Source organism: Pavona decussata, unplaced genomic scaffold (genome assembly GCF_977016875.1).
Source record: "Pavona decussata unplaced genomic scaffold, jaPavDecu1.1 SCAFFOLD_92, whole genome shotgun sequence".
NCBI lineage: Eukaryota > Metazoa > Cnidaria > Anthozoa > Scleractinia > Agariciidae > Pavona > Pavona decussata.
The window spans coordinates 1,907,477-1,930,000 of NW_028145509.1; the positions used below are offsets into that span (position 1 = coordinate 1,907,477).

The window sequence follows — 22,524 nt, forward strand, 5'->3', positions numbered from 1 at the left end:
CTTTCTTCTTGACCCTTAGTAAAAATCCTCAGATCTTGAAGTAATCATCGCACGAAGTCCAGTCTTCAGAAACGAGGGGCAATACATTTCCCACACCACACCTGACCTCCTACATGATGCGAAGAGATTAATAAATCACCTCTCCCGGGACAATCCAAATTCTACGTCACTGAAACTGATACACTGAAAAAAAATACTGTGTTATCAAACAAAGAAAATATCGGGTCGTAGCAGGACATATTTGCAGAACAAATTTCGAACATCAGTTCTTTCACAAGATGTCTTCTAAAAGCTTTAGTTTCTCAGTGAGTCCCGGCACAGTTTTCCCTCTTTTTTGTTTACTCCTTTACTCTGCTGGATTCATTAGATTCGAGGTAAAGTTCAATAATCACGAACAAAGGTTGGTAGCTGTCGAGGAAGTTATTTCTCACATCAGACAAGGAATGGCGGACACTTTAATGAAAGGTAAAGAGAGCCTAAACTAATGTTTGGATTCTGAATTAATTGATATGTGCATTTTCCGATTCTATTTACTTGTATATTAGAATCATTTAATAGCTTTTGTGACACCGAAAACGAAAATAGTCGTTTCAATCATGTCGTGTAATGATTGTCCTTCTTGGTCCTTCTTGTATCTTTCTAGGCTATGAATAGCACAGGGGAAGGGTCGGGGTGGAGGTGGAAGGGGGGGGGGGGGGGGTTAGGGCATGGCCTAGCTTTGGTACAAAGATTTTGTCTTTCTTCTGCACCATGTGAATTCAATGAATAGGAGACAGATAAATATTGATTGTTTTTTCTTCTGTTTCTTAAGTTACGATCATTAATATCATTTTTCACATTTTGTGTATAACGCGTTTGTTCTGAATTATCAACAATTGTGCGTCACACTGCTTTAAATTACTAAGTAATGGTCGTCTAAAATAGTAAACATCGAACTCTCCCTTATTTGAAGAATTCTTAAAATTTAGGTCCCAGTTGTTCAAAGAGCGGATAACTTTATCCACTAGCTGGATAAGTCGCTAACCAGCGGAGCAAATATACTCCAACGAATGCTTTTGGTAGGTTTTCCACACAATCCCATTCTTAAATTTGGCATATGCCTTTACTCTATTTTCAGATTATAGGACTATCGGGAAAATCTTACACACATTTTATTGTCGGATAGCGAACTATCCAGTGGATAAAATTATCCGCCCTTTGAACAACTGGGTCCAGTCATTTAGCAAAGAGACAGGTTATGAGGGCTGGAGTTTGATTGTATGCTGCAAACTAATGAGCGTGTGTCACTAATTCGTGGAAAGGAAAAGAAATTCAAGCTCAGTTCGCTCATTGTGCTCAAGCTAATACAACTAAGTACTCCTTTCCCGACTAGGTTACATTTTAGTAAGTGGAACAGAAAGCTTCTTTGAATGGACATCTTTTCGGATGACCTATTTGGGAATTGAAGAGAAAATCTGCAGTTTTCTTTGGCAAAATGTCAGCTCAAGCAGCATCACGCGCAATAGAAGTAAATAAATTATTATAAAAATAAATGAAATCTCTCAACAGGGGAAAAGTAATTCCTTCTGTTTTCGAAGGGGGAAATTAATTATGCAAATTATCCGTTAGCTCGATTATAATTAGCCAATAACCAAGCGGATACTATTTCGAGCGAATCATAACACAGGTCATCAAGTAGACTTCCATCTTTTGTTTTGATGGACAGTGCTTGGATCGGCTGTAGTTTGAGATAAAGGAAACAAACCTTAATGAAAGGGTTAATTGAAAAGAAAATGTTCTAAGGAATACTCGACAACTTAAACAATGGAAATCCGAGAGTTTTACAGCGAGGAAGTTGGGCTTCGAGCACAGACGCGAAATTCCTCTGAAATGTTGAGCGCTTCTAGGAATCCACACGATTTTACAGGTTTGATTGTGAATTTGTACTGAAATAACAATCTAATTGACCGATTCCTCCTATTCCTAACAGTTTCCGCGAAACTTTTGCAAAACTTGCTTCCCACGGGCCAATAAATTCGCTTCAAAATTGACTCGCAATTTTTTCAAATCGCTTAACGCTGTTCAGTGCTCGACGAAAATGTACGCGCTCGTTCGATTCAACAACCCAAAAACATTTCATTAAGCCTTATAGGGCCTGTTATAGGTCCGCTTTACAAATGCTGACCTAACGCATTATTTTGTTACTTGTCCAAACAAATATTGGCTAGGATTATAGATAAGTGGCGGCTTGTTACTACCGTAGAAACGTTCCTCTTTATTATACCTCTCTAATTTCCGATTCTCTTAGAAAAGCCCGAATTCTTCGATGCTGTAAAAAAGGAGGTTGCCATCGGGGTGAAACTAAAAAGGTCAACAAGGAGTATTGCAAACAGCAGGCATTTCAATAAGTCATCAAACCTAAAAGATGTTTTGGAGGATGTCATCACCTCAAGCTTTAAAAAGATTTGTCACAACAGTGGAAACGTTTGTCCACGAGGACAACCAGGACCACGAGGGAGGAGAGGGAGAAAAGGATCACAAGGGATGATGGGACCACCTGGTAGAAGCGGAAAACAAGGAATTATGGGTCCACCAGGAATAAGAGGAAAAAGGGGAATTAAAGGAGATACTGGCGCACCAGGTATTCCAGGAATGAAAGGTGAACCAGGAGAATCTATTTCAGCACCAAAAATAACACTGTCCTCTTCTCAGTTGACTGTGAATGAAAGCACCACAGCTTCGTTACTGTGCTCTGCCTCAGGAAATCCCGCTCCACAAGTCACATGGTACCGAGGGAATGGAGCGTTACCAACCAACAGAACGAAGGTGACTGCAGAAGGACTGATGCAAATTGACGACGCGCGACTTGAGGATGCTGGAAAATACAAGTGTGTGGCGCGAAATATTCTGGGAAGGAAAGAAGAGATTACCAGTCTTGTTGTACAAAGTAGGTTTTCTGTATTAGTTTAACTGTATAAATGTCGCCGAATGGCACTGAAATGATACTGGGCAGTTTCAACCACACACACACACACGAGAATCGAGACTAAGTTTTTGGTTGCTTTGTCGTGTGGGTAAGCCGGGAGAAATAACTTTTATACAAAAATATGACTACGTCAAGATTATTTCTCTGAATAATTTCTTCTTGAAATTAAAAATGATGTTAATTTTCAGGTTGGCCAAGAAACTGTATTGTCCAACTTGTCATGAACTTGCGACACCGATAAAATGTGAGTCCGGCACAAGAGTCAAACGGATGAGCGTGTTCATGGAGGTCTGATGTTTTAATTATTGGGCATTAAGCTATGGTCTAAAAAAAGTTCTAAGGTGCCCTTAATATAATCACCAAACAGGACGCGGGAAAGGACCGGTTGATCAAGGGAATGGCGTTTAGCTCTTGATCGAGTGTTGTTTGATACGGAGTAAGACGAAGACTAGTGTTCCTTCAACGCCTCTGTTCTGTTCAATGGCTGCCAAAATATATTTTAAGTAAACCAGAAATCAATTTTTTCCCTTTATTATTGAGAAATTGTAGTATCTTTTTTTTTTTTGAAGTAATATATCAGACACGAGACAGAGTGTTTCATCACATATCAAACACCGAGAAGAGAGTTGAAAATACGACGCGTAGCGGAGTATTTTTGACGAACTTCGAGGTTTTTGATATTGTGATGAAACACTGGACGAGTGTTTGATATAACTTCTCAAACAAACTTATTCTGAAGGAGAAATTGAGGATGCAAAAACGAGGAGTTTTTCATCAGATATCCAAACACGTCACTGTGCATGATTTCCTTTGTCTTTGGCTTTTGAATTATTAATGAGTTTGAGAAAAACTTATCGACACTTTTTGCTTAAAAACGCAATATTTAGGGATGTTTGCATGTTAGATAATCCGTAGTTAAATATAATTCGCTCAAATTTGTATAGAATTTGACCGGGCAATGTCGATTTCGAATACACGTATTCACGCTTATCGTGATCTTACAGCATTTTGCGGCCTCTTTTCCAAAAAAAATATTCGCATAGTTCAATCTGTATTGCACATATGTTAAAGAACGATGAGTGCCATAACAAAGTACGAAAATGCAAGCTGCGACCTTGTTCTGGATATTAGCTTTGTTGCGACAGGTTTATCGCAATTTAGCTATTTAATCCCACTCAATAAGAATATTATGTTCTACAGGCTGTTAATAAGTTTTTTTTTCTTTTTTTGACTGAAAACTGCTTCTCTTTCTGAGTACCTTTTACACTTTGCTGCATACAGGTAAACCCAAGGTCGTTCTTTCGTTTGGTCCATCTTACGTTGAAAAAGGCAAAAACGTCACCTTACCAGTATGCCACGTGACTAGCTTCCCTCCGGCACTGATCACGTGGGTCAAAGAGCACGGCAAGCTTAAGAAAGCCAGAGCTGTTGAGAACGATGGACAGCTGTCAATCATAAATGCTGAGAAGACAGATTCTGGTTTGTACAAGTGCACAGCATCAAATAAATTAGGACATGATTCGGCCGTTACAGATCTTAACGTTGTGGAACTTCCTCATTTCACTGTCCGTCCGCCATCACAGCTCGAGGTACACACATTCCAGAATGTTACAGTCCGCTGTCAGGCTACTGGGGACCCACAGCCAAAAGTCACGTGGATGAAGGAGACGGAGTCCTACCTGATGGAAGATCAAAAGTTAGTTTGGAAGGAACACTGAAAATTTGGAATACTAAAGAAGAGGATTCTGAGATTTACATTTGTGTAGCGTCATCAAGCGAAGTTCTAAAGGCGTTTTCTGCGTTAAGATTGACAATCAGAGGTAAGAATAGGTTTGAGCTTTTCTTCTGTATTATGTGGCTGCATTTCATTTGCAAATAGATTTAAAAAACTATTTTAGCCCAAGTATAGATAAAATAAAACGTATAACAGTTTTGTCACATTGTTCAGCATAACAGCCCCCTTCCGCATAGTACCCATAAGTTTTGGAAGCAACTCTTTGACGCTTGAGTTTCAAATCATCTTTCACAGTCTCGCGTAGCTGAGGTTAACTGAACCAAAATGTGATCCTGCCAAGATCATTAAAAAGTAAATTTTATCGATTTTAACCAAACTTACTCCCCTGATATTCCTTTTGAATGGTTCAAGAAATTCAAACAAATGATAAAAAGATAAAGAAAAGTAAAGAAAATAATCACAGTCTAACAGAACTACTCGTGGGCTCATTATTTTTTATATGGCTTGGTGTCAACTCTAAGGGTTTTGCTCACAGCGTAAAAAGTTGAATTGGACCAAACAAAAAACGTTTCTAGACGACTCCGTAGAGAAGCATTCGTGAATATCACCGGAGGAGACGCAACCAACTTTTCATTTAACTTGTTACCTAGGAGGCGCGAACCTAGGGAATTGTCTTTCTTTTTTTTTTTTTTTTGTAAAGTGAGTTGTAACAGTTAAAATATGATTGTAATCCCTGAAGTGAGCCAAACTGTGTTAGCCTGATAGTCTAAAGATAAATATATCAACTACTTGTAACAAGACAAAAATTTTGATTGCATTTTTTACGTAAGTACGAAAGAGCAAACAAAAAATAAAACTCGCAAAAGTCAAAGCACAACCCGTAAAACAATCCACATTCGTTACCATCGACTACAGTTTATCATTTCCATTTCACAGAATGTCTTTATAGTAAATACTGTTCAAAGTGAACTGGAGATTGCTGTCATTTTTGTTTACCAGCATGTCAGCCTGTAGGCGTCGCGGACATCAACACAATACCGGATTACAGAATTACGGCAAGCACATTCCATAACAGTAATTATCAGCCATATCACGGCCGACTGAATGGACGGAGGGGAACATATGGAGTATGGTGTACAGACAAAAAAAATGACAGAACAGATTACCTTCAAGTTGATATGGGTGCAGTGGGCTCTGTTTGTGCAGTGGCTACACAAGGAGGAATGAACGGTTATTGGACCACAAGCTTCAAGTTAAAACTTTCGTTAGATGGAACAACGTTTAACTACTACAGGGAAGACAATGCTGTAAAGGTGAATAAGTTAACTTAAATCTAATCTTGGTAGACCTTTTGCTCCAAGAAACAACTAAATAGATTGCTGGAAATTCAAACACGTTGCCCTGGGTTGATATTACTTAGAAACCAATATTTCGGATTACTCAATGAATGTATTCAACGCGTTAAGTTGGCTTACTACGATGATATCATCTGCTCAGAGAAACTCGAAATGTTTCAGAAAATTTATACCCAGTTGACGTTCGAGTTGCTTTCTTCTATTTTATTAATAATTCAGATGACTCTCACAGATACAACGAAACAGCGTCTGTTAGAAATGACTTGATTACAGTTAAGAGCAGAAACAACTTACGCCAAAGAAATTTCCATTCCAGTGCTGTATTTATATAAAACAATACTGCATGTAAAATAAATATACTGGCACCCTCAAGTAGCTTACCCTACTCGTGGTGGGTTGCCACTTAGGATAGTAACAAATAATTACTAGGAAGTGAATAAAAACAGGAGATGATTGCATTTGTACTTTTAAAAACAAGAGAAATGACTTTTAATAAAAAAGAAAACAAACCAAATGGCTATCCGGCAAATTAACAGCTGGAAAGATTAACTTAAAGTGGGCAAATCGCCATAGTGCTCCTCATCTGTCAAAATCTACACGGGCCTGTTATTGTTTTATATCATTATTATTTTTATTGCTATTTTTTTTTTAATTTCGAACTCTTCATATTTTTTGCAGCTAGTGAATACTATCCCCTGGATAATTTAAAAAGCGTTGTGTGGTTTCTTAGAATATCCCCTGGATGTAAAAAGCTCATAACACATTTTTTTGACAATTTATTTTCTTATTTCTGTGTTTATTCTATTCATCCAAGTGTTATTTTCCCCTATTTTTAGGTTTTCCAAGGAAACAAAGATAAAAGAGGCATTGTGAAAAATTCCCTCAGCAGTCACGTGAGAGCCAGATTTGTTCGATTCTATCCTGTGACATACGATGGGTGGCCTTGTTTGAGCGTTGAAATATTTGTGTTAAATTAACCGTTTCATATCGCGTTTGTTATCGGTGTCACGATTTTAGGTTAGTCAGGACAAGTATAGAAAATTAAGCTATTAATAATGTGGCTTCAAATATCCTGAAGTATTTCATAACAAATTGTCCACAAGGCAAGCCCTCGGCATTATTTGGAAGACTCGTCACTACCTTGAGGTAAGATGTAGAAATGTGAACCTAGCTTTAATTTCTCCAAGAGTAATGAATGGCTTGTGGAGCTATGTCAAACAATCGAACGAGTGTTTCATCCGATTTCAAGACACTTCGAAGTTGCTTGAGAAAACTCGGCTGCCGCTCCTTCAACCCACTTCTAGATCTCGATCGTTGTTTGGAAATTGGATGAACCGGTCTTCCTCGTGTTACATGCCTACTTATACTCTATTAGGCTACAATCATGGACAGAGTCTAGCTTGCAAGGAACGAAAAACCTACATAGTTTTTTTGTGTCAATATGACCAGAAAGAAAACAGGCTAGGTAAAGTAAGATCCCCACCCTCTTCCCTTCTTGACCATCCTATATTGTTTAGAAGTCGTTATGAGCGAAGCCTCTCTTCATCAGAGGAGAGAACACTTGGTAAGGGGTGTGAGGGGTGGGAGAGGCCGGTTACCTTTTTTATGTATAAATTTTAGCTTTTTGTTTTGTAGTTGTATAAAGAGCGGACTCTCATTTGCATATTTTCTTTCAGTATATTAGAAATTGTCCTTCGCCTCTACCGCATTCTTATTGTATATTTACAAGCCAACTGTTGATTTTTCCGGCAAGGTTAGAAATCTAGACGATTTTAATATGGCTGAAAAACGCTCACATTCCCTGTGGCATGTGCTACTTCAAACTAGATGTGAATAGTGGCTTTGATTATCACTAGGTATTAGGTGCTTTTGAGAATCAAAAAGTCAGATTATATTTTTATTCTACATTTTATATATACAACAAGTATTTCTGGCTAAAGTTGTTTTTTTGACTTTGAAAGGCAGTAAAATCAATGGTGATAAATCTGAACCTAAACCAGTCTGCTTTTCTTGAAAAATATTCGCTTCGATTCTAATACAATCATGCAAGTTCTTCCTTCCTCTTCTGTGTGAGCCTCTGTGGTAAGGGTCGGGATGGATACGGAGTTTCCAGGCCTCTGGAATTCGCGCGTAGAGTACGAGTAAGCGCTGGTGTCTCCTCGCCAGATTTCCAGTTTTGCGAGATAAAACTGCTCTCTTTGCAACAACGGTCACAATAGACCCTTATCACTCGGCGGCCATCTTGAGTCTCGGGGGAATAAAAAGCTTTGTTATGGGACGGCAAGCCTCGGCCAGACGCGAATTCAGTGCGCGGCTTGCCGTGCAGAAACAAAGCTTTTTAATATGTTGAGACTCAACATGGCCGACGTGTGATAAAGGTCTACACACCCACGCTTTGGTAAGACTTAGAAATTTCAAGCTCTTTCTCAATCACTTGCATCACCTGAGGTAGCTTGCCATCATGCGATCGATATATCGCGGAGTGGATGGACTTATCTCCTTATCGGTGGACACGAAGGTTTATGAACTCTGTCAGCTACTGGAATTTCCAGCCAGTCAACTCTTTGAACCCGATCTTCGAACAATAGCAGCTATTCTCTGCCGACTATTGCCCACGCTCCCTCTATAAGATGACCTCCCAGTATCACGTGCACCCGACCTAGGTCTACAACCTACTCCTCCGACAAAGCCAACCGAGCAGTAAGTAGCCTGGGAGCCAGAACTGTTGCTGAGTTTATTGGAGGCCAGCCCCTTTGCAATTCCCCGGTTAATACTACCAGAACTTGACGAGTTGAGACTGCCACTTCGTGAGATTGAGGCATCGGAAGCACGTTGAAGCGCCAAGAGTTGAGTCCGCGCTTCGCCCAGAGCATCGGTGAGCTCCAGCCGCTCCTTGCACTCTCGCCGAACAGTTTCTTTTAAAAACGCGACCTGCGAAAGAAATCAGTGCTGCTGTAAGCTACCTAGATTTTTTTTACGAAATAATACATAGTGAAGGCGCACTATGAATCATTAAAGGTCTATTTCTCTCCAGGCGCATGCGCGCGTTAATGAGAAGCACTTTGAAATCGTTGGCCCAAATTTTTCAAGTTTCATCGAAGAGTTCAGGAAGCTGTTTTCATCTGTTTGAATAGCGTTCATCCTCGGAAACTAAGTGGATTTTTTTATTTACTAATATTCTTTAGTAATTACAGAAGCTTTTTCTTGCGATATTTGTGATATTTTTGAAAGTATTTGCAATGGCGGAAAAGCAAAATTCGTATGTTGCGTGACAGAGAGTGGAGAAGCCAGGACTGGACTATGCACACCCAAGGAACTCATGTTTCTTTGTTTCCCGTTAACTCTAGTGCGTTAGCATTGTATAAGCACGCACGCTACTTTCCACTCTCTTTGAAACGAGCAAAACACATACGGAAGACTATCCACACCCACGACAAATATTTGTTTTAAAAAAAACATTTTCAAGTTCGTCATGCAGTATACAGCTATTTCAATTAACGTTGTCGGATTAAAATCAAGCTAAAAGACAAGACCGCAATGTTTTGTGGGATTATTTTTTATGAATAATTTCATCAAAATCATCCCTGCACGTGCAGGTCATTGTACTGGTAATTACAACCCTATTGTTTTCTCCAGGCATGACTGATTTTGATGAATTTATTCATAAAAGTCCCACGTAAACTTTCGCTCTTGTCTTTTAGCTTCATGCTTTGAACCGACAACGTTAATTGAAATAGCTGTATGCGTACATGTAGCAACGCTAGTTGGGATGACAATTCTCATAAATCCCACATGATCACCAAGGTTTTTGGAAGACCACTGACGACCAACAATGTGTTCCCGAGTTTACTCGAAGTCTTCCGAAGATATTCTCATTTCTCAAAGTTGACCGGACAATAACCGGCCTCGATGACTTGAGCTCTGACCCACGCGTCCACTGTAGCACAGTGTTAGAGCATCCGAACAAGTAATCGGAAGGACTAAATACATATATTGTTCGACTCCTAACAGGAGCACTCGGATTTCCTTTTTCTAAGTATGCCTGTGTCAGATAACTGAAAATACATCATTGTCATTAACCGGAAAGCGATTATTGCCGATTATCATACGAACCCTCACGAAGTCCAAGAGACTTGGACTTTAGAACGCGAACCGATGAATGATTTCTTAACCTTTGTCAGAAAGTTCTTAAGTTTAAGCTGTTGCTTATTAATCGTGACTGTATCTTGTAAGAAAAAACCCTAGTATTCGTTTTTTATGTATTATAAATAAAAAAATTTCGTTCGACTTCCTCATGGAAATAGTAATAAATGGTAAATAGCACTTTCATATTGCAGTCATTTCAGAACTGTCAGGAAAATGCGTAACGTGTGAGGAGTTTGCCCTGGTTTGTAACAATTAATGGCGAGTTTTTACTTTTACTGGAGCTCAAACAAACAAAGCAAAAGTGTAAGGATCAATATTAGATAGAAGCTGCCAGGTGACACAGTTGTGAATGGAATTATTTATCAAATATTCCTTGTTATGGCACGTTTGTGGTTCTTTCAGACCAACAGGATGCACAAATGACGGAAAAGGGAAGTAGTTTGACCCTGGGTCAGTGAGGGGCAGTATGAACGCGCTTCTGTTACAGGAAGGGTTATAATTACATACTGCTTTGTTGTTTATAATTAGTGTTAACTGTGCGACATAATAAAGGGTTAAGATACCACAGGAGCTGGCGAGTTTTGAAAATTTAGGAATGTCAATTTTAAGCTCTTTCTGTCAGACCCTTTTCAAAATCCATAGAGGCAATCATCGTAAGGAGTTTAATCATCAGAAGTGAGGAGCAATACATCCCCCACACCACACCTGACCTTGCACGTGGTGTGAGCAGATAAGAAAGTCAACTCTCCAGAGACAATCCAAATTCCGTGTCACTGAAACTGATACACAGAAACCTTGGGATAAATGTCTATGTATTCTGATATTTAGCAAAGAAATATCGGGTATAAACTAGTGCAGGGTTTCAGAATTTGTCGTAGCAGAACATATTTGCAGAACACGTTTCGATCATCAGTTCTTTCACAAGATGTCCTCTTAAAGCCTTAGTTTATCAGTGAGTCCCGGCACAGTTTTGTCTGTTTTTTGTTTGCTTCTTTACTCTGCTGGATTCGTTAGAATCGAGGTGAAGTTTAATGAACACGAACAAAGGTTGGTAACTGTCGAGGAATTCATTTCTCACATCAGACAAGGGATGGCGGACGCTTCAATGAAAGGTAAAGAGAGCCTAAAGAATGTTTGCATTTCGATTTAATTTACATGTGCATTTTCTACTTGAATATTAGAATCACTTAAAAGCTTTTGTGACACCGAAAACGAAAATAGTCGTTTCAATCATATCGTGTACCGATTGTCCTACTTGATGAATAACAATGGGAAAGGGTGGGGGTGGAGATGCCAGGGGGGGGGGGGGGGGGGGAATATGGCAAAGCTATGCTATAAAGATTTTCTCTTTTTTCTGCTCCTTGTGAATTCAATGAACAGGAGACAGGTAAATATTTATTGTTTTCTCTTCTGTTTCTAAAATTACAATCATTAATATAATTTTTCACATTTTGTGTATTACGAATTTGTTCTGAATTATTTAACAAACAATTGCGCGTCATGTTGCGTTACATTTCTAAGTGATGGTAGTCTAAGTAGTAAACATTGAATTGTCCCTTATTTGAAGACTTCTTAAAATTCAGATTTACAACAAGACAGGTTATAAGGCCTTGAGTTGGATCGCATGCAACAGACTAACAGCGTTGTGCTTAACCTATTGTAAATACAGGTACTTCTTTCCCGGTTAGCATACATAAATTTTACCAAGGGGACCCAAACAGCTTCTTTGAGTGGATATCTTTTAATTGCGGATAGCTTATTTCGGAATTGGAAAGAAAATCTGCAACTTTCCTCGGCAAAATATCTTCTCAAAAAAACTCCCTTCCCTAATTCCCTTCGTTTTCGAAGGGGCAAATTAATTATGCAAATTTTCCGTTAGCAAGATTATAATAAGCCAATTACCAAGCAGAAACTTAATTTCGAGCGAATCATAACACGGGTCATCAAATGGACTTCCATCGTTTTTTTTTTTATGGACAGTGCTTAGATCGGGTGTAGTTTGAGATAAAGGAAATAAACCTTAATGAAACGGTATATGAAATGACGAACATCTAGCTAAGGAAAACTCGACAGCTTAAACAATGGAAATCAGAGAGTTTTACAGCGAGGAAGGACAGACGAGGATTGTAGCTAAGTGGCGGCTTGTTTCTACTGTAGAAACGGTCCTCTTGCTTATACCTCTCTAATTTTCCATTCTCTTAGACAAGCCCGAATTCTTCGATGCTGTAAAGAAGGAGGTTGCCATCGGGGTGAAACTGAAAAGGTCTACAAGGAGTATTGGAAACAGCAAACCTTTTAATAAGTCATCTAACCTAAAAGAAGTTTTAAAGGATGTCGTCACAAGTTTAAAACAGGTTTGTCACAACAGTGGAAACGTTTGTCCACGAGGACGACCAGGACCACCAGGGAGGAGAGGGAGAAAAGGATCGGAAGGGATGATGGGACCACCTGGCAGAAGCGGAAAACAAGGAATTATGGGTCCACCAGGATTGAGAGGAGAAAAGGGAATTAAAGGAGATACTGGCGCACCTGGTCTGCCAGGAATAAAAGGTGAACCAGGTGAATCTATTTCTGCACCAAAAATATCACTGTCCTCTTCTCAGTTGACTGTGAATGAAAGCACCACAGCTTCGTTACTGTGCTCTGCCTCGGGAAATCCCGCTCCACAAATCACCTGGTCCCGAGAGAATGGAGTGTTACCAACCAACAGAACAAAGGTGACTGCAGAAGGACTGATGCAAATTGACGACGCACGATTTGAGGATGCTGGGAAATACAAGTGTGTGGCGCGAAATATTCTGGGAAAGAAAGAAGAGGTCACCAGTCTTGTTGTACAAAGTAGGTTTTCTGTATTAGTTTAACTGTACAAATTTCGCCGAGTGGCACTGAAATGATACCGAGGAGTTTCACCCACACACTCACGCGAATTGAGACCAAGTTTTAGGTTGCTTTGTTGTGTGGGTAAGCCGGGAAAAATAACTTTTATACAAAAAAATTGACCACGCCAAGATTTTTTTTTTAATTAAAAATGATGTTAATTTAAGCTTGGCCAAGAAACTGTATTGTCCAACTTGTCGTGAACTTGCGACACCGATAAAACTCTGAGTGCGGCACAAGAGTCAAACGAATGAGCGTGATCTCGCGGGTCTGATGCCCTAATCATTGGGCATAATGCGATGGTCCAAAACAATTCCCAAGGTGCCCTTAATATAATCACCAAACTGGACGCTTAAGACATCGCTTTGGAAGATTCATGTGACAGGAGGGGATAGGGTTGATCAATGCAATGGCGTTTAGCTCTTGATCGAGTGTTGTTTGGTACGGAATAAGACGAATACTAGTGCTCCTTCAACGCTTTTGTTCTGTTCAATGGTTGCTTAAACATATTTTGAGTAAACCAGAAATCATTTTTTTCCTTTATTTTTGTGAAAGTGTAGTTTTGAAAAACTTATCGGTACTTTTCGCTCAAAAACGCAATATGTAGCGATGTTTGCATGTTAGTTAATCCGTAGTTAAATATAATTCGCTTTAATTTCTATACAATTTGACCGGACACTGTCGATTTTGAATACATGTATTTTACGCTTATCGTGATCTTACAGCGTTTCGCGACCTCTTTTCAAAAAAAAAAAAATCACATAGTTCAATCTTTATTGCACAAATGTTAAAGAACGATGAATTCCATAACAAGTATGAAAATGCTAGCTGCGACCTTATTCTGGATATTAGCTCAGAAAGCCTTTTATTGCAATGGGTTCTTCGCAATTTAGCTATTTGATCCCACCTAATAATAATAATAATAATAATGATAATGATAATGATAATGATAATGATAATGATAATGATAATGATAATGATAATGATAATGATAATGATAATGATAATGATAATTTACTCCTAGAAGTTTTCCGACATCTGAGCAATTTACATTTCATTCTGTTGAATGTAAACAAGTCGAGGACATTATAAATGCAATGCCTTCTAATAAGGCTCCTGGGATTGATAAAGTGCCAACTCGAGTCATCAAAGACTGCCTGCCGATTATACTCCCTTTTGTTACATCAATCATCAATGCTTCTCTTTCATCTTCAACATTCCCAGGGATCCGGAAAACAGCCGAAATCACACCTATTCCCAAACAAGGCAATCACGAACTTCCTAACAATAATAGACCAATTTCGCTACTACCTGTGTTGTCAAAGGTCTGTGAGAGAGTCGCTTATAATCAGTTTGTCACTTATTTGACAACGAAGAAGAGGCTGACGACAAAACAAAACGGAAGCAAAAAATGGCACTCTACTGAAACATCATTACTTCGCACGACTGATGCATTTCTTAAAGGAATAGATGATAAGAAATTAACTGCCTGTGTTCTCCTAGATATGAGCAAAGCGTTTGATAGTGTCGACCACCAAATACTGTTACGAAAACTACAAGACGTTGGCGCCTCAACTAGTGTGCTACAATGGTTTAACAGCTATCTCACAAATAGATATCAAGTTGTACGAATTCACTCCACTGTTTCCAATCCAATACCGATTGAATATGGAGTACCTCAGGGCAGCATCCTGGGCCCCTTATTATTTAGTATATACGTTAATGATCTACCAGAAGCTCCACGGAATTGCTCTACTGAATGCTACGTAGACGATACAAAATTGTTTGTTTCTTTTCATTCACAAGACACCCAACGGATTGTTGAGGAGATGAACGAAGACCTCCTCGGGGTGCGCAACTGGTGCTTCAGAAATCGGCTATTACTAAATCCAGACAAGACGAAATTAATTGTTTTCGGGAGCCGACAGATGACTTCGAAGCTCCTTGAGTTTCGTTTGTCTTTGTTGGGAAAGGACATCTTCCCTGTACAATCAGCCAAAGATCTCGGCGTGATTTTGGATTCGAACTTAACATTTGATGATCATATTAAGACCACAGTATCGGAATGTATCGCACGCCTTGCGCAAATTAATCGTGTCAAACACTGTCTTGACAGAACGTCGTTGTTAACCGTGATAAACGCCTTAGTTTTTAGTAAGTTGTACTACTGCTCGAACGTCTGGGCAAATACCACAGAGAAAAATATACGGAAATTGCAGGCTGTGCAGAACTTCGCTTGTCGAATCGTTAGTGGCACGAGAAAGTACGATCATGTAACTCCCCACTTGAAAAATTTGTCTTGGTTACCCGTTAAGGACGAACTATACTACCGCCAAGCTACCATGGCTTTTAAATGCATTTCCGGACACGCCCCCGAATATCTGACGTCCCAATTCATTACCCGCGTGCAAGTTACCAAGCGTACAACTAGGAGTGGCCAAAAGCTTAATGTACCTCTTTTTAAAACAGCCTCAGGTCAAAGAACATTTTATTACAGAACTGTTGGACTTTGGAACAATTTAGACCCCCTTTTTAAATCAAGCCGTTCTGTTCAAGTTTTTAAACGTACCTTAAAGAATAAGCTTTTAGACAATTTTGTAAATACTTCCTGAACTTCATTTATTTTTAGTATTTTTCTCGATTAGTAAGTTTAGATAATGTTGTAATTGGTTTTTTTTTTTGTTTTTTGTTTTTTGTTTTAATTTGATTAATTTTAATTGTGTAGTTATTAGTAACTTAAGTATTTAAATAATTGTTCCTGAAAAGCCCCATTGAGGAGGTAACAATAAAGTATGTAATTATGTATGTATGCATAATGATAATGCTAATAATATGTTAAACAGGCTGTTAATAAGTTTTTAAAGTCTTTTTTTGACAGAAAACTGCTTCTGTTTAACACTTTGCTGTATACAGGTAAACCCAAGGTCTCTCTTTCGTTTGGCCCATCTTACGTTGAAAAGGGCAAAAATATCACCTTACCAGTATGCCACGTGACTAGCTTCCCTCCGGCAGTGATCACGTGGGTCAAAGAGTACGGCAACCTTGAGCAAGCCAGAGCTGTTGTGAACTATGGACAGCTGTCAATAATAAATGCTGAGAAGACAGATTATGGTTTGTACAAGTGCACAGCGTCAAATAAATTAGGACATGACTCGGCCGTTACAGATCTTAACGTTGTGGAACTTCCTCATTTCACTGTCCGTCCGCAATCACAGCTCGAGGTACGGACATTCCAGAATGTTACAGTCCGTTGCCAGGCTACTGGGGACCCACAGCCAAAAGTCACATGGATGAAGGAGAACGGAGTCCTACCTGTTGGAAGATCAAAAGTTAGTTTGGATGGAACTCTGAAAATTTGGAATACTAAAGAAGAGGACTCTGGGATTTACAATTGTGTAGCGTCATCAAACGAAGTTCACAAGTCGTTTTCTACGTTGAGATTGACAATTCGAGGTGGGAATAGGTTTGAGCTTTTCTTCTGTTTAACGTGGTTGCATTTGAATTGCAAAAAGATAACTGATTAGCAGAGTACTTTGTCTTTGTAATTTGTGATACGTGTAACTTGTTAAAGATGTGTTACTTTAAATAATAATAATAATAATAATAATAATAATAATAATAATAATAATAATAATAATAATAATAGTAATAATAATAATAATAATAATAATAATAATAATAATAATAATAATAATAATAAAAGAGTACTGATAAACACTGTAATAGCCCGAATAGGTAAAATAAAACGGATAACAGCTGGTTTTGGTACATTTTTCAGCATAACAGCCTCCTTTCGCAAAGGACACATAAGTTTTGCAAAGGAACTCTTTTGACGCTGGAGTTTCAAACCATCTTTCACAGTCTCGCGTAGTTGAGGTTAAACCACTAAATGTGATCCTGTCAAGATCAGTAAAAAGTAAATTTTGTCGATGACAACCAAAAAATAAAAAAAAAACTTACTCCCCTTATATTCCTTTTGACTGATTCAAGAAATTTAAAGAAAGACTTAAAAGATAAAGAAAAAGAAAGAAAAAATGAAAAAAAAAAATAAAAAAATAACCACTGCCGCCTCATTGAAAAACTCGTGGGCCCATTATTTGTTTATATGGCTGGCATTCAACTCTAAGGATTTCATCCACAACGTTAATAGTTGAACCAAACAAAACCGTTATTAGATTCTGTAGACAAACATCCGTGAATATCTTTGGTGGTGACATTTCGAAGTGCTTTTACATGTACATGGTCCGACGAACGCACGTCGTAGTTCAGGCTCATGTCCACACAAAATCGATTTTAATTGACAGAAAACATTTCACCTGTATGTGATTCCACACAAGCTTCAGATACAGATACAGATACAGAAATCAGTTATCACAAGCTCACTCAACTTTAAGCTTTTGAAATAATGGACATTAGGCGTTTTGTTATACTTTTATTTTTATTTATTTTTTAAGTGTTTTCATCGCGATGAACAGAACTTTTAGAATTTAGATTGAGGATTTTATGGATGGTAAATAGTTTTAGAATTTAATCACTAGGATTTTTATGATTAGAAGTTCGGAGTTTAATTGTATGGACTATGGTCGTTACATTGATTGGCTACGGCTGGCCGCCCAATGTTTAGGTAATCTGGGCTCCAGAAGTTTTTACTGCCATTTTATTAATAATAATAATAATAATAATAATAATAATAATAATAATAATAATAATAATAATAATAATAATTAAAAGAGGCGGTGAGCTCTTTCTCGGACAACAAAACTCCAGGTGAAGATGGATTCACTAAAGAATTTTATGAGTCCTTTTATGATCTCATTTGGAGAGATCTGCTAAATTCTTATAATGCAGCCTTTCAAAGCGGGTCCCTATCTATTTCTCAAAGGAGAGGATTAATAACAACTTTAATACCAAAAGCCGACGGAGACCTGACTGAACTCTCTAATTGGCGTCCAATATCTTTACTTAATATCGATTATAAAATTTTGACTAAAGCTTTGGCAAAAAGAATAGAAAAATACCTTCAAATCGGATTTGTCAAGGGAAGATACATAGGCCAAAACATAAGACTTTTAAGTGATATAACGGAATATCTAGATGCTAAAAAGACTTCGGGATTGCTTCTCTTTACAGACTTCGAAAAGGCTTTTGATAGCCTTGAATGGGATTTCATTACTAAAGCTTTGAACGCTTTCAATTTTGGCCCAAATGTGAAAAAATGGATCTCAATTTTTTATAACGGTGTACAAAGTGCAGTTATGAATGGTGGGTTTTTGACAACGTATTTTAATGTATCAAGAGGAGTCCGTCAAGGTTGTCCCCTAAGTCCTCTTTTATTCATCCTCGCTGTGGAATTGCTAGCAGTAAAAATACGCCAAGATCCAGATTACAGAGGCATTTCCCTCCCAGACGGCCAGGAGGTCAAAATTTCACAGTTTGCTGACGATACTACTATAATAACGGAAAATGTTGAATCACTCAAACCTCATTTACAGATCTTGGATCGTTTTGGAAATATTTCAGGTTTAAAATTAAATAAGAAGAAAACAAAAGCTGTGTGGATGGGTTCCATGAAAGATAGAAATTTGAAAGTACTTTACTTTAAGACAACAGAAGAACCCATTAAAGTTCTTGGAGTACATCTACCCTTCAATACATATAAATGTACTGAAGAAAACTTTCACGCAAAGATAAAGAAAATGAAAACAAAATTGAACTTGTGGCTCTCAAGAGATCTCATGTACGATATATGGCAAGTCTTTGTTGGCGAAAGCTTTAGGTATATCACAGTTAGTTTATGCAGCATCCATGCTGACTGTTCCAGAATCGATTATCAAAACTGTTCAGGAGAATCTCTTTGCCTTTCTATGAAAAAACAGGAAAGACAAGATAAAAAGAGTAGTTATGTATCAACCAGTAGAAAAAAATGGGGAATCAATTTTGTTAATTTTCACACAGTTATTAAATCGTTACGCCTAGCTTGGATTGGTAGACTACTGGACACGTCTGATGATAAATGGAAGGCAATTCCAAATTACTACCGTTCGAAAACATGGCAGCCTATTATTTCTTCTCAAATGCAACTATAATGTAAAACTCTTGAAAACAGGTCTGCCTCTCTTTTATCGAGAACTTCTTCAGTACTTTCAAGATCTCAAGAATACAACTAACATCCTTCCAAATGGCGAATTCATTCTTTGGAATAACAAGTCGATAACCATAGACAATGCTACCTTGTTTTGGAAGTCATGGTTTGATAGCGGAGTTGTATCAGTAAAGGATGTGCTAAATACAAATGGCAAGTTTTTATCATATGAAGAGTTCAGCAACAAATTTAACATTACTACAAATTATTTGCACTACTTTCAACTAATTTTAGCCATTCCATCCGAGTTGAAAAGGAGAGCAGCACAAACGTTTATACCTGCAGCTGATCTCTCTTCGACTTCCGCATCCGTTCCCTTAAATAAAACTTTTTTTGATCTTGCTGAAGCGCGCTGTAAAAATTATTAGCAGTTGTTCAATGATCTCGGCTCCATTGTTCCAAGTGGAGTTAAAAAGTGGCAGGATAAATTCCCAGAAGAATTTGTTGATTGGTCAAATAAGTTTCAAGATATATACCGCTTTACTAAGGATAACAAACTCCGTCAATTTTGTTTTCGTTTTCTGCATAGAATAACTGTAACGAGGAGAGAACTCAAACTATTTCATTTAGCGGATAACGATAAATGTATATATTGCTCTAGTGCTGATTCAGTAGAACACACCTTTATTGATTGCAGGGAATCTGTTAAACTTTACTCACAAATTATATCATGGTTCAACCAGTGCCAAGGTACTACTATAACACTCTCGAAAGAACAAATTGTCTTTCGTGATATACATCATGTAACTGATGTGCTCTCGGACCCCGAAAGACGCAGGCTAGATTTGCTCATCATCTTGGTCAAACAATATACCTACTCCTCTAAACACCTTCAGAAAAAAATTGTCTTTAGATGAACTTGAAAACAAACTTACTATTCAATGGAAATTAGAAAAATGTGCTTAAATGGAATTTCTGCTCTCAATCAAAATGAATGATGTAATGCATTTTTTTCTTAACTCTCATATGTAAGGTAATGCGTAGGCTCGATTTTGTAGTTTTTTGTTTAACTTCTTTTGTTATCTTAATTATTTTTTTCTTCTCTTCTTTTCTTTTTCTCGATTACTTAGTTGTCTTTTTTTTTTCTCTTTTAACTGAACAGAAAAGTACTTTGTGAAATTCAAATACTGTATAAGTGTGAGTAATTTATATAAGTGTAAGCAACATATTAAGTGTATTTGCGTATTTAAATAAAGCGTGTGAAAAAAATTATTGTGGATGTACTCGGAGGTTATTCAAGAGATGTCAGGAAGGCACTTAAAGAGCTAGTGGGAGATAAAAGCGACACAATAGCTCTGCAGATACAGAAGTCAGTCATCACAAGCTCACTCAATATTGCGAGGCGCTTTAAGCTTTTGTAATAATAGCCATTAGGCATTTTATTATACTTTTTTTAAGTGTTTCCATCGTGTGGAGCAGAGGTTTTAGTATTTAGATTGAGGATTTTATGGATAGTAAATAGTTTTAGAATTTGATTACTAGGATCTTTACGATTAGGAGTTGAGATTTTAAATGTAAGGACTTTGGTCGTTGCATTGATTGGCTACGGCTGGCCGCCCAATCATTGTTTAGCATATCTGGGCATCCAGAATTTTTTACTGCCATAATGATAATAATAATAATAATAATAATAATAATAATAATAATAATAATAATAATAATAATAATAATAATAATAATAATAATAATTCCTTTCCCAGAACCTTTCACAGAACGTTGTAATAAAATAATTATGTTTAAAGTGGACTGCAGATCATGACTGTCATTTTTGTTTCCCAGGATGTCAGCCTGTGGGCGTCGCGGACATCGACACTATACCGGATGACAGAATTACGGCAAGCACATTCGTTAACAATGATCGTCCATACTATGGCCGACTAAATGGACGGAAGAGATCACGTGGAGTGTGGTGTCCAAAGACTGAATATGACAGAACAGACCTGACCTTCAAGTTGATATGGGTGCAGTTCGCTCTGTTTGTGCAGTGGCAACACAAGGAATAACGAGAAGTGTTCGGACCACCAGCTTCAAGTTAAAAATTTCGTTAGATGGAACAACGTTTAACTACTACATGGAAGACAATGCTGTAAAGGTGAATACGTTAACTTAAATCCAATCTTACCAGATCTTTTACCTCAAGAAACAACTAAACAGATTACTGAAAATCCAAAAGAGTTGTCCTGGGTTAATATTGCGTAGAAGCCAAAATTTTTGATAAGTCCATGAATATACTCAACGCGTTAAGTTGGCTTGCCACTGATGATATCATCTGCTCAAAGAAATTCTAAATGTCTCAGAAAATTTATACCCGGTTGACTTTTGAACTTTTTACTTCTCCTTTATTATTAATTCGGATGACGCTCACAGATATAAAGAAGCAGCGTCTGTTGATTACAGTTAGAGCAGAAACAACTTACGTCAAAGCCTGAGATTTCCATTCCAGTGCTGTATGATATGGATATGAAACAACACTGCATGTAAATTAAATATACTGCTACCCTCAAGTAACAAATAATTAGGAGGATAGGAAGATAGTAACGAATAATTACCAGGAAGTGAATTAAAACAAGAATTGTTTGCATTTGTATACATAAACAAGAGAGCAAGGACTGTAAAGAAAGGAAGGAAACAAAGCAAATAGTTATGCGGCGAATTAACAGATGATGAGATTAACATAAAAAAGTGGGCAAATCTCCATTGTGCTCCTCATCTGATTTGCCTCCATCCCATACTATCGCCTGCATCTAAAAAAAGTTCTTGAAATAACAAAATTTTGTTTTTTTACATTTATTTTCTTATATCTCTGTTTATTCTACGTGGCTTTTTTTTTGCTGATTTTTAGGTTTTCCAAGGAAACAAAGATGCAATGGGCATTGTGAAAAATTCCCTCAGCAGTCACGTGAGAGCCAGATTTGTTCGATTCTATCCTGTGACATACTATTGGTGGCCTTGTTTGAGCGTTGAAATATTTGTGTTAAATTAACCATTTTTTATCGCGTTTGTTATCAGTGAAAGGATTTTCGGTTAGTCAAGATAAGTATAGAAAATTAAGCTACTAGTGATGTGGCATCAAGTATCCTGAAGTATTTCATAAAAAATTAGGCACAAAGCTATCCCTCGGTAATATTTGAAAGGCTCGTCATTTCCTTGAAGTAAGGTTTAGAAATGTGAACCGTTTGCCTTTAATTTTTCCAGGAATAATAAATGGTTTGAGGAGCTATGTCAAACAATCGAAAGAGTGTTTCATAACACTCTAATTAGGCTACAATCATGGATAGAGTCTAGCTTGCAGGGAACGAAAAAC

At 37.7% G+C, this 22,524-nt stretch overlaps 2 protein-coding genes and 2 pseudogenes across 4 annotated transcripts in view; 3 read left to right on the top strand and 1 right to left on the bottom strand.

The window, feature by feature from the left end:
• LOC146473810 (hemicentin-2-like) overlaps positions 1-22,524 on the top strand; it is a 163,549-nt gene that overhangs the window by 95,052 nt on the left and 45,973 nt on the right. The gene's annotated exons all lie outside the window — the stretch shown is intronic.
• LOC146473814 (uncharacterized) overlaps positions 1-22,524 on the bottom strand; it is a 60,730-nt gene that overhangs the window by 3,587 nt on the left and 34,619 nt on the right. The window lies entirely within an intron of this gene.
• The window catches only part of LOC146473815 (uncharacterized), a 68,277-nt pseudogene continuing 45,973 nt past the window's right edge, over positions 221-22,524 (top strand). The window contains exons 1-5 of the transcript XR_014866308.1: positions 221-465; positions 2,288-2,926; positions 4,247-4,785; positions 5,700-6,013; positions 6,892-7,994. The product of XR_014866308.1 is annotated as an uncharacterized LOC146473815 (transcript). The remainder of the gene's footprint in view (positions 466-2,287; positions 2,927-4,246; positions 4,786-5,699; positions 6,014-6,891; positions 7,995-22,524) is intronic.
• Positions 10,621-22,461, top strand: LOC146473816 (peroxidasin-like; annotated as a pseudogene). The gene is made up of 6 exons (XR_014866275.1): positions 10,621-10,655; positions 11,141-11,313; positions 12,404-13,039; positions 15,992-16,531; positions 21,000-21,312; positions 22,063-22,461. The product of XR_014866275.1 is annotated as a peroxidasin-like (transcript).